The 13,459-nt window shown below is 41.2% G+C and overlaps 1 protein-coding gene across 1 annotated transcript in view; it reads right to left on the reverse strand.

Annotated features, from left to right (window-relative positions):
• slc1a7a (solute carrier family 1 member 7a) overlaps positions 1-13,459 on the reverse strand; it is a 98,273-nt gene that overhangs the window by 40,871 nt on the left and 43,943 nt on the right. The gene's annotated exons all lie outside the window — the stretch shown is intronic.

Raw genomic sequence — 13,459 nt, forward strand, 5'->3', positions numbered from 1 at the left:
TGGAATTATTTTGTCCCAGACAAGTGGAGGCAAAACATTGGTGCATCCCATGATCTTAATGCACACACTGAAGGATTTAATAATTGTTGATGTACCAAGAAATAATCAGCAGTTGACTACTGGGTCCAGAATCTGTCCAATTCTACATCTAGTATTGTGTATTAAAGCTTAAAATTCTGTAGTTTAAAATGCTTACTATCTGGCATTGATTATCAAACCAGCATTTACACCATCAATGTGGAATGTTGCTTTTATTTAACACACAAGATTTATTTTAGTAGAAATGTTAATAGGATAGATATTTTTTGCACTTACAGTAAATTGCCTCCAAGTTTCTCCTCTTAAAAAGGTTCTGACTCATATTGAGTAAGGTTCCAGGGCACTGGCTGCTCTCCAGTACCTCACATAAATGGTCTACCTCAATATACAATTGTAAGCATCAACTGTAGTAGCCATTAAAGCTAAGCCCGATCCTGTCCTATTCCAATGGCCATACATAAGCATTGGATGTTCATCAGAAGTGGGAACCTGGACTGGTCTTCTCTCCTTTGCCTGGGTTGAGGCCAGTTGTTGTACACTCACTGAGGTCCACTCACACATATCAGGGATTGAACCCAAAACTTTCCTGTGAATTAGTTCCATACTGCATAATTCACTAACTGGAATATCAGGGAGGTTTGGCTCTAATGTATAATGTGACTCAAAATTGATCACAGATATAATTTCTCCATAAAATATAAAGGTAATTAGACAGAATAGATGGCGCTGTAAAACAAAGTGATTCAGATTGCTGTCAAACACCATACAAGAGTTAAAACTATGAGGTATACTCGATGCGCAGCTAATAATGATGTTGCCCTAGTGAACAGCAGACCGGAGCTCCCGCCTTTAAATACTGGTTTGATATCTAGTGGGGTACCCGTGTCCGATGGGAGTTGAGTGGTGCCCTATGTAGCCATCGCATGTAGGCATTTCTCCGGATAGGGAATTATGAGTTAGGTTAAATATCTGTGCATGTAAAAAGGGACTTAGTTATAGAAACAACCCGGAGAACGATCTGCTGGGTGTAAAGCAGAGGAAGAAAAGCATTGCCTCATATATCATCTCGCACAGATGATGATGACAACAACAAACACATTGGAGAGAGTACAGAAGAGATTCACAAGAATGGTTCTAGGGATGAAGAACTTCGGTTATGAAGAGAAATTGGAGAAGTTAGGACTGTTTTCCTTGGAGAAAAGATGGCTAAGAGCTGATTTCATAGAGGTATTCAAAATCTTGAGGGGTCTGGACAGAGTAGACAGAGAGAAACTATTCCCACTCATGAAAGGATCAGGAATGAGAGGGCACAGATTTAAAGTATTTTGTAAGAGAAGCAAAAGTGACATCAGGAAAAACTTATTCACGCAGAGAGTGCTTAAGGTCTGGAATGCACTGCCTGAGAGTGTGGTGGAGGCAGGTTCAACTGAAGCATTCAAAAGGGAATTAGACAGTTATATGAAAAGGAAGAATGTGCAGGGTTATGGGGAGAAGGCAGGGGAATGGAACGGAGTGAATTGCTCTTTCAGAGAGCCACTACGGACACGATAGGCTGAATGGCCTCCTTCTACACTGTAACAATTCTGTGATTCTGTGAATGACTGCTTGCTCTTATATAGCACCTTTAATGTAGTGAAAGAGATATGGTGGGGTGAGGCTGTGGAGGGATTTGAAAACAAGGATGAGAATTTTAAAAATAGAGGCTTTGTCAGCCCAGGAGCCAATATAGGTTAGTGAGCACTGGGGTAATGGGTGAATGAGACCTTGTGCAAGTTAGGATAGGAGCAGCAGAGTTTTAGGTGAGCTCAAGTTTACGGTGAGGACAATGAGGAGGCTGAGTGTGATGAGGACAAGAATAGGAATCACAACTTATCAGGTCAGCTCCCTCAACAAACATTTATCATATCCCATAGTTCTTCATAGATCCTTCACATATACACTTAATCTCAAAGTATTCAGCTTTTTCTCCTTTTCCAAAGTAATTTGCTTTAGCTGCAAATATTCCATCAAGGATTCTTTTCAATAGAATTGTCAATGTACCCTGCCAGTTGAAGATAGAACTCAGATCAGTTTATCCCATGTTTATGAGTAAATTTATAATTAGAAGAATTGAGGCCAGTTTCAGATTGCACCGATAAAGCAAAATGGATCAAGTGGTTAGTGACTCACTTGTGGATAATCTATGTTGCTGGACAAGATTTTAGAGCTTTCACTTTCAATAAATAGGACTATATAATTCATCAATGAGAAGTACCACATCAGACCCTTTGTAAATCCAAATTTTAGATTGGTCTAGGATTTTTAATAGGCTTTAAACTAAACACATTCACCTGAAATGATCTTAGATCAGACTGACTACCACTCAAATTCACATTTAAAGGAAAAAATATTGCCAGATGGATTTCATGACTAAAAGCAAAGATTTAAAAGGAATTACTTTCCCCTACACCCAGAATATTGGTCAACATTAGAGAATAAGTGCAGTTAAATGCCTCACACAGGCTTGCTGGCTGTTACCATTAGGAATACAATAAAGCATATACTTACATTGATAAATTAAAAAAATCCAGGGTAACATTAAATAAATCAAGCAAATTTATCTTTAACTTAATTTAATTGCCGACGTTACAGCTTATATCTAATGTAAGCTTGAAAATTAGATTTACTTTTTGATATGGGAGTTGTGAATTGATTTTTTAAATTGAGAAGCCCAGGTGAAGCGCCATGACCCTTAATACAAATTATCATGTTTGTAAAAAAGGTAGGGAGAGGACAGTAAATTATGAAGCAGTGGTTAGTAGATATAGTGTCTAGTTGGCCAATCTTTCAAATCTCGAGTTCCAGAAAAATAAATTGCTTATCAACAAAGAGACACAACTTTGAAAGAGTGCACTAGTTTATTCACTAATATTTTAATTAAGTAAATACTATGCAAGAATGTAGAAACCTAATCTATTAATATAACTGCAGATATACGCAGTTTACCTGAAATTGAAATTAGACTCCTTTGTTCCCTCTATCCCACACTCCATCTCTCTGATTACTTCAGTAATTCCTTCCTTCCATAATTGCATTTTCTTCCCCTGTATCTCTCACATTGTCTCTGTCCTCTCCTCTATTCCTGGCTGTTATACTCTCTACTGATCCTTCATACCCACCCCCATTTCAGTCCAATTCCCTCTTCCCCATCTCTCTCATTCCTTTTGTCCCACAGATATTTCTTTCTTTTTCTTCCTCCGTTCTGATTTCCTTCCTTCCATCTTTTACATTCCTGCACTATTTTTCTTTTTCATTGCGGTCTCTTTTTTTTAATCCTAGTCTGTTTCATTGTCCCTCTCTTTGTCTCTCTAATTTTTCCATTCCCATTCCTTCATTCACCCTGTGCACCCCTGTTTCACTCATTCCTTGTCTCCTTATGTCTCATATCCTTTCTTCTTCTATCACCCATTCCCTCTCATAGGATTAGTAGCAGTAGCTCTCACTAACCCTGGCATACATTCACTCCAGGATTCCTTGGCTTCTTACCTGTTGCAGAGGCCATTGCACTGAAGGTTTGTGCTTGTAGTGGTAGCAGCAGTGACACTCTTCATTTGCTCCTTTGCTATTTTCTAGTTAATTGTTAAGAGCTGAGTTTGCATGGCTGAATCCCATTGGATATGATGATGCATTCTGGCTAATATTAGATGAATCATAAATGTCCCCACAAGTATGGGGAAAAATAAACTAGGTTATCTTATAGTAATCATTTCAGATTCATTGTTAATTAAATCAAATCGTGATCTCTATGCTGGTTGCTAAACAACAGTTTCAATAGTCAAAAACATTTGGAATTTCATCTTTATGCATTTGGTTAAAAAGCTTTTCATTAGCTATCATTGACAGACAAGGAATAGAACATTCTACTATTTTCAGTTATGGTGAACTGAAAAGATGTATAATACACAAGTACCAACCCTCCCTCTTGCTCATAATTAATCTATCCTGTTATTTATCATAACAGTACTGAAATTCTGTGCATGTTATCATGGAAGGACCATATGAGACTGCGAAGCTTGGGAGGACAGCCAATTTTCTCTAGTATCTGGTAGAGGCCTGTCCTGCTCACAGTGTCAAATGCTTTTATGAGATCAACAGAAGGAAGGTAGGGTAGTGTTTGCTGTTCTATGCACTTCTCTTGAAGCTGACGTTGGGAGAAGGTCATGTCTACCATGGATCTGTCTGCTCTGAAGCCACTTTGGGCCTCAGAGCATATTCTGTTGGCTAGTTGATGGAGCCTCATCAGAATGACTCTGGCAAAGGCCTTCCCAGTGACACTGAGGAGTGAGATGTCCCAGTAGTTGTGCAATCCCCTCGATCACCTTTGTTCTTGTATAACGTGATGATGTTTGCGTCACGCATATCCTGTGGGACAGAGCCTTCTTTCCAGCTGAGGAGCAGGAGGTCGTGGAGGTATGGCAGCAGGTAGGGCTTTCTATATTTAAGTAGCTCTGCTGGTATCCATCCTTTTCAGGTGCTTTCCTTAATGTTAGGAAGTCAATGGCCTTTTCAAGCTCAAGTAATAAGGATTCTGCATCAAACTCATACATGACAGGAAGCTGCAGAATATCATCAAGCCCAGACAGAGAGATAACCGTCTCAGCTGAGTATAGCTCAGAGTAGTGCTCTATCTAGCGGGCCATTTGCTTGTTCCTATCAGTGAGTACCTCCCCTCTGCAGATTTCAAAGGAGCAAGTTTGATGATGGTGGGCCGAGTGCTCTTTTGTTACTGTCACACATAGCGCGAAGGTTATAATTGTCGCTAGAAGTTTGTATTTCTTTGCATAGATTGATCTAATACTTGTTGGCACAATACATTGCTGTCTTCTGCACAACTGCCTTGGCTAGCATGAGATTGTCATGTGCTTTAGGGGTAGGAGACAGGTTGAGCTGCGCTCTTCACTTCAATGACAGGATTAATTTCTGCAAGATTGGGTCTCGAACCAATCACGAACCCAAAGCTCCAATTCACGAATGCTGTCAAAAGAGACCTGAAAGCCCTCAATATCAATCACAACAAGTGGGAAACTTGAGCTGATGATCAATGCAAATGGCGACACCAACTGTGCATAGGAATTTGCCACCACGACAACATGTGGTTTCAGAAGCTCCAAAGGAGACGCCAGTCCTGCAAACAAGGTGCCATCAGAGATCATCCCGCACCACTGGGCAAGGGATAACTTCATGAACGGCACTTGTGGCAGACTTTGCCTTTCCAGAATCAGCATGTTCAACCATCAAAAGAAGTGCAACAGACGATCTCATCTGACCTCACCAAATTTCTAAGGCTGCATTCCCATCGTCTCGCACAGATGGAAGGATACCAATCAATGTATTTAAATTCCACAAATTTCTTCAGTTTCTTCAAATCCAGGTTATACGCACCTGTTCTAGTTCCTGATTAGCCCACTTGCGCAAATATCACTTTTTGATTAAGTGCTGCTCTTTAGACATCTGCAGAAACTACACAGACTCTCAGTCTGAATACGGGACCTGAAGTTTCTTGCACAAGGGTTTCTCCAACTAGGTCAATTTCCAGAACCATTCTGAACCATTTTAGGGGTGGCATAGATTCTCACCTTATGTCACACAAATGACTACATCTTCAAGGTCAAAAATTAAGCAGAAACATTTGAAAAAATACAGCCACAATCTCCATGACAGTAGATTATAAAATGTTGTCTGTTCCAGATCACAAACTAGCAAGTAGCATCACACAGCAAAATCATTACTGACATTAAAATTCAATAGCTGCACTGAATGTCACAAGAACACTCATTTACTAATTCTTACCCCAGAAAAGAATCAATTTCAAAGAACCAGTTTGTGAAGAGTTTGTGCAACCTTGCTGGAAACAGAAAGCTCATGTTCTGGATTAAAATATTGTAAATAATATAGTAAATTTATTTTTAAAGCTACTGAATACAACAGTAATATTTGGGATGGGGAGGGGATTGGTTAGGAAGCCGATCAAATCTATCTCCTAAAAATATGCATATAATAAAAGCAATTTTTATTTTTCCAGGTGTGAGAACTAAGTTTAGGAACACCATTTTCTTTACTGTTGCTGTACAGTTGAGATGATAATTAGTTCCAAATACACATTCAGTAGTAAATACCAGATATATTACAACTCAAGAAAAGTGAGGCTAGATGGGGAGGAACATTACCATTGTCATGTTTAAATTCTTTTTGCTCCCTTGTACCATGGCTGAGTGACCAGGCAAACAAAGCATTCAAAGAGCCACACAAAGGAGTCACAGACAGCTTGCAAAATGCTGGCTGGCCATCCCTGAAATAATATGATGCCTCTTGATTTGAATGAAGTAGGGTTGCAGGCAAGGGGTAGAATGTGTGATTTGGTCTATCTAGGGCTTGGGAGGATAGAGGGAGAAAAGCTCAGAGAAGCAATGACTACAGTGGGCAGCACAGTGGTGCTGTGGTTAGCACTGCAGCCTCATAGCTCCAGCAACCAAGGTTTGATTCTGGGTACTGCCTGTGCGGAGTTTGCAAGTTTTCCCTGTGACTGTGTGGGTTTCTGCCGGGTGCTCCGGTTTCCTCCCACAGCCAAAGTCTTGCAGGTTGATAGGTAAATTGGTCATTATAAATTGCCCCTAGTGTAGGTAGGTGGTAGGAGAATGGTGGGGATGTGGTAGGGAATATAAGATTAATGTCTTCTTCTTCTTTGGCCTCCTTGTCTCGAGAGACAATGGGTAAGCGCCTGGAGGTGGTCAGTGGTTTGTGAAGCAGCACCTGGACTGGCTATAAAGGCCAATTCTAGAGTGACAGACTCTTCCACAGGTGCTGCAGATAAAATTGGTTGTCGGGGATGTTACACAGTTGGCTCTCTCCTTACGCTTCTAACTTTTTTCCTGCCAACTGCTATGTCTCTTCGACTCGCCACACTTTAGTCCCACCTTTATGGCTGCCCGCCAGCTCTGGCGATCACTGGCAACTGACTCCCATGACTTGTGATCAATGTCACAGGACTTCATGTCACGTTTGCAGACGTCTTTAAAGCGGAGACGTGGACGGCCAGTGGGTCTGATACCAGTGATGAGCTCGCTGTACAATGTGTCCTTGGGAATCCTGCCATCTTCCATGCGGCTCACATGGCCATGGATTAATGTAGGATTAGTATAAATGGGAGGTTGTTGGTTGGCACAGACTCGTTGGGCCAAAGGGCCTGATTCGGTGCTGTATCTCTCTATGACTATGACTCTATGAGTATCACTAATGTAGTGAAAGACAAGAAATACTGTGATAGAGACATTGCAGACAAGAAGAGGGAGAAGCACCACCCATCAAATGATAAGATCCTTCTTGTATTCTGTCCAGAAGTGCAGATGAGATGCTAGAAGAACCTTCCAGTTACAGGATATCATTCATCAGTGTCTACATTCGTCAAGTTACAATTGAGTTGGGAAGAGAACAATCTGAACATATGTGGCAGCAAGAAAGTTCAGCAGTGGAGATGGTCTCCATTTACCAGTTCATTGTATGAACTCCATTTTTTTTAAGCAAAAGCAAATATTGACCTGAAATGGCATTTAAATCACACTTATTCTATAACTAGAGATAGTTATTCAACAGTGTGAGCTCTTACTCCAAACAAAGGTTGAAGTAAATTCATCTGGACAGTCTGCACAAACAAATGAATGAGCAACAGATGTGGATTTTCAACTGTAGTATAATCGGGTCGTTAAATACTTTTTTAATAACTGCGTGGGAGAAAGAAATGTCAGAAAGCCACTGTGGACCAGCCGTTAAAATATTTGTATTTGGCTGATTAACTGACTATCTAAATGTAACATTGCTTCAGCTGGGAATAGTTATCACGCCTCTGTTCAGTATATACTGTGCTTTTCTATTCAAATTCATTTTCTGTACATTAGTTCTCACACAAGTAGTAACTGTAAATTTATATTCATTCTATGAACAGGTAGACAGTTTTCATGTATTTATCCAAATGAGGATGTTCAAGCTTAAGAAAGGAACACTATTTCATTTTGGACAGGAAGTCAAGAGAAGACAGGTTGAGCAGGATCAGACACAAAGTAACCTCCTCCTAGTCTGGCCCAAAGCTGTAATTCAACTCCAACCTCAGAACAGCATACAAAAATATCTTATCAAATCAGACATTCTGTGGCCTCTCTTGAATGAGACTGCCAGTTTGTGCTGCAACTCAGGTAGTTTTGAACCCATGCCCATTAAGAGCCAGGCTAAGACTAGAACAACCATCTTGCATAGAGCATTTATAGGCAGCTGAGCAATCAAACATTCACCCCATCAGTCCAGACTGGATTTGAACCTCGATTCCCAAGGTGCAAGATATTAGTTGACTGCAGTAGCCAGTCTCAGATTTTTTTTTATTAATATTCATTCACAGTCCATGGACAACACTGGAAAAGCCAGCATGTGTTGTATATCGATGTCACAATATTGTATGTTGTTGGTAGCATTGTTATAGTTCTCTTCATAAAGGTCTCAGAGTCTCTGGCTGGCTAAACAACTCTTTATATTTACAGTCACCATGAGGATCTCTAACTAGCATTTCTCATGGTGCTTTGAGCTCCTTCCAAGCCTACTGCCCATGTGACTATTACCATGTCATCACTGCAGTGGGAGGGGTTACTCTCACTGTCTCAAACATTAACCCTTTCAGACCCTTATACTACATCTCCCCCCCCAAGTCTTTGTCCTTATATACTTTTTTATATTTACACATTCGTTCTTGACCATCTATGCCATTTCCCCCCTGAGTCTCTGACATCACAGGTTCAATCAGTCAGAAGGCTTCACGACTCTCCCTGATTGTGTTCTTCTCGGACTCGGATGATCAGTAGTCTTTCTTGTAAGTCTTGCTTGACGACTTGGATGGCATTTACCAATGTTTGTAGTATCCTGTTGTTTATGAGTTTCTTTATCATTATCATCATATATGAGTGGTTGCTGTTTTTGAAGTATCGGGCTAAGGTTTCTCCTATTTCTGAGTATAGTACCCTCGGAAGTGTGCACTACATGAACTTCATCTCTCTGGACAACTCTACCTTCACGTTCTAGATCTTGTATCCATACCTTTTCACCATCTTTTAACCTTGGCAGGTTTCTGGTATGAAATCGCTTATTATTAGTACGAGCTTGTTGGTTTCTGTAAGACTTCTCTTTGTCTTTAACCTTTTCGTAGTCTTGTACATCTATCCCAGGATGTAGTTTTCTGGCTAGAATGGGAAGTTGAGTTTTCAGCTTCCTGTCCATCAACAGCTCTAAAGATGAAAGTCCACATAACAATGGAATAGATTGATAGTTCAATCGTGCAGTTGGAAGATCATTGTTCTTCTTCAACAATGATTTAATAGTTTGTATTCTTTCTGCTTCACTGTTTGCTTGAAGGTAACGAGGGGCACTTGTGAGATGTTCGAATCCCCACCTCGCAAATTGTGTGACTTATTCATTTGCAAATTGTGGTCCATTGTCTAACACAACCTCATCAGGAATACCATGCATTGCAAAAATCCCCTGTGGAGCTCCAATAACAGATTCTTTTGTCATGGAGTACAACTTTAAACTAGTGACTCGGGGGGGGGGGGGGGGGGAAGGGAAAGGAAAAACGACAGGGAGTATGATGGTAAATAAGATGGTAAGCAGCTGGTTAACATGTGTGCAGGAGGGTTTAAGTTCAAGGCAGACTATGAAAGAATCAGAAAGGAAGGATAACTCAGGAGTTATTAGAGATGTTGGAAATCATGAGGGTAAGAAAGCTAGCATAAAGGCACTTTACCTGAATGCTCGTAGCATTCGTAATAAGGTTGATGAGTTAACGGCACAAATCATCGCAAATGAATATGATTTAGTAGCCATTACGGAGACATGGTTACAGGTTGGTCACGACTGGGAGTTAAATATCCAGGGGTACCAGACTATTCGGAAGGACAGACAGGAAGGTAAGGGAGGTGGTGTAGCTCTGATATTCAAGGACGACATCAGGGCGGTGCTGAGAGATGATATAGGTTCCATGGAGAATGAGGTTGAATCCATTTGGGTGGAAATTAGAAACTCTAAGAAGAAAAAGTAATTGATAGGCGTAGTCTATAGGCCACCAAATAATAACATCACATTGGGGCGGGCAATAAACAAAGAAATAACTAATGCCTGTAAAAATGGTACGGCAATTATCATGGGGATTTTAATCTACATATAGATTGGTCAAACCAGCTCAGTCAGAGTAGCCTTGAGGAGGAGTTCGTTGAGTGTATCCGTGATAGTTTTCTTGAACAGTATGTAATGGAACTGACGAGGGAGCGAGCTATCCTATATCTAGTCCTATGTAATGAGACTGAAATAATTAATGACCTCATAGTTAGGGATCCTCTTGGAAGGAGTGATCACAGTATGGTTGAATTTAGAATTCAGATGGAGAGTGTGAAGATAAAATCCAATACCAGGGTCCTGTGCTTGAACAAGGGGGACTACAATAGAATGAGGGAGGATTTGGCTAGAGTAGACTGGAAACAAAGATTTTATGGTGGGACAGTTGACGAGCAGTGGAGGACTTTCAAAGCAATTTTTCAAAGTGCTCAGCAAAAGTATATTCCAGTGAAAAGGAAGGACTGAAAGAAAAGGGGTAATCTGCCATGGGTGTCTAAGGAAATAAGGGAGACTATCAAATTGAAAGAGAAGGCATACAAAGTGGCCAAAAACAGCATGAAACTAGAAGATTGGGAAATCTTTAAAGGTCAACAGAGAGCCACAAAAAGGGCTATAAAGAAAAGTAAGATAGAACATGAGAAAAAACTAGCACAGAATATAAAGACAGATAGCAAAAGTTTCTATAAATATATAAAACAAAAAAGAGTGGCTAAAGTAAACGTTGGTCCTTTAGAGGATGAGAAGGGGAATTTAGTTATGGGATATGATGAAATGGCCGAGGCATTGAACAGGTATTTTGTATCGGTCTTCACAGTGGAGGACATTAATAACATGCCAGTAATTGACAAAGAGACGAACGTAGGTGAGGACCTGTAAACAATCATTATTACGGAAGAGGTAGTGTTGGGCAAGCTAATGGAGCTAAGGATTGATAAGTCTCCTGGCCCTGATGGAATGCATCCTAGGGTACTAAAAGAGATGGCGGGAGAGATAGCAGGTGCACTGGCGATAATTTTCCAAAATTCACTGGACTCTGGGGTAGTCCCAGCAGATTGGAAAACAGCAGATGTGATGCCACTGTTTAAAAAGGGAGGTAGACAAAGGATGAGGAATTATAGACCGGTTAGCTTAACCTCTGCAGTGGGGAAGATGCTTGAGTCTATTATCAAGGAAGAAATAGCAGGGCATCTCGATAGAAATTGTCCCGTTGGGCAGATGCAGCATGGGTTCATGAAGGGCAGGTCATGCTTGACAAATCTTTTGGAATTCTATGATGACATTATGAGCAAGGTGGACAATGGGGACCCAGTGGATATGGTGTACCTAGATTTCCAAAAAGCCTTCGACAAGGTGCCGCACAAGAGGCTGCTGTATAAAATAAGGATGCATGGCGTTAGGGGTAAAGTATTAGCATGGATAGAGGATTGGTTGACTGACAGGAAGCAGAGAGTGGGGATAAATGAGTGCTATTCTGGTTGGCAATCAGTCACTAGTGGTGTGCCTCAGGGATCAGTGTTGGGTCCGCAATTATTTACAATTTATATAGATGATTTGGAGTTGGGGACCACTTGTAGGGTGTCAAAGTTTGCAGATGACACTAAGATGAGTGGCAGAGCAAAGTGTGCAGATGACTGTGAAACTTTGCAGAGGAACATAGATACATTGAGTGAGTGGGCAAAGGACTGGCAGATGGAATACAATGTTAATAAATGTGAAGTCATTCATTTCGGTAGGAGTAACAGTAAAAAGGATTATTACTTGAATGGTAATAATTGATGTACAGAGAGATTTGGGTGTTCAAGTCCATTGTTCCCTGAAGGTGGCAACGCAGGTCAATAGAGTGGTCAAGAAGGCATACGGCATGCTTTCCTTCATCGGACGGGGTATTGAGTACAAGAGTTGGCAGGTCATGTTACAGTTGTATACGACTTTGGTTCGGCCACATTTGGAATACTGCGTGCAGTTCTGGTCGCCACATTACCAAAAGGATGTGGATGCTTTGGAGAGGGTGCAGAGGAGGTTCACCAGGATGTTGCCTGGTATGGAGGGCGCTAGCTATGAAGAGAGGTTGAGTAGATTAGGATTATTTTCATTAGAAAGGCGGAGGTTGAGGGGGGACCTGATTGAGGTGTACAAAATCATGAGAGGTATAGACAGGGTGGATAGCAAGAAGCTTTTTCCCAGAGTGGGGGATTCAATTACAAGGGGACACGAGTTCAAAGTGAAAGGGGAAAAGTTTAGGGGGGATATGCGTGGAAAGTTCTTTACGCAGAGGGTGGTGGGTGCATGGAACGCATTACCAGCGGAGGTGGTAGACGCAGGCACGATAGCGTCTTTTAAGATGTATCTAGACAGATACATGAATGGGCAGGAAGTAAAGAGATACAGACCCTTAGAAAATAGGCGACAGGTTTAGATAGAGGATTTGGATCGGCGTAGGCTTGGAGGGCCGAAGGGTCTGTTACTGTGCTGTAATTTTCTTTGTTCTTTGTTCTTTGGTAAAAAGTTGCAGCATGCTGCTATGCAGAGGGACCTGGGTGTCCTTGTGCATGAATCGCAGAAGGTTGGTCTGCAGGTACAGCAAGTAATTAGGAAGGCAAATGGAATTTTGTCCTTCATTGCTAAAGGGATTGAGTTTAAAAGCAGAGAGGTTATGTTGCAACTGTATAAGGTACTGGTGAGGCCGCACCTGGAGTACTGTGTGCAGTTTTGGTCTCCTTACTTGAGAAAGGATGTACTGGCACTGGAGAGGGTGCAGAGGAGGTTCACTAGGTTGATTCCGGAGTTGAGGGGGTTGGCTTATGAGGAGAGACTGAGTAGATTGGGATTATATTCATTGGAATTCAGAAGAATGAGGGGGGATCTTATAGAAACATATAAAATCATGAAGGGAATAGATAAGATACAAGTGGAGAGTATGTTTCCACTGGCAGGTGAAGCTTGGACAAGAGGGCATAGCCTCAAGATTAGAGGGAGCAGATTTAGGACTGAATTAAGAAGGAACTTCTTCACCCAGAGGGTTGTTAATCTATGGAATTCCTTGCCCAGTGAAGTAGTTGACGCTTCTTCAGTAAATGTTTTTAAAGCTAAGGTAGATATCTTTTTGAACAATAAAGGAATTAAGGGATACGGTGAGAACGTGGGTAAGTGGATCTGAGTCCACGAAAAGATCAGCCATGATCTTATTGAATGGCGGAGCAGGCTCGAGGGGCCGGACGGCCTACTCCTGCTCCTA

The sequence above is a fragment of the Heterodontus francisci genome, chromosome 8 (assembly GCF_036365525.1).
Source record: "Heterodontus francisci isolate sHetFra1 chromosome 8, sHetFra1.hap1, whole genome shotgun sequence".
Taxonomy (NCBI): domain Eukaryota; kingdom Metazoa; phylum Chordata; class Chondrichthyes; order Heterodontiformes; family Heterodontidae; genus Heterodontus; species Heterodontus francisci.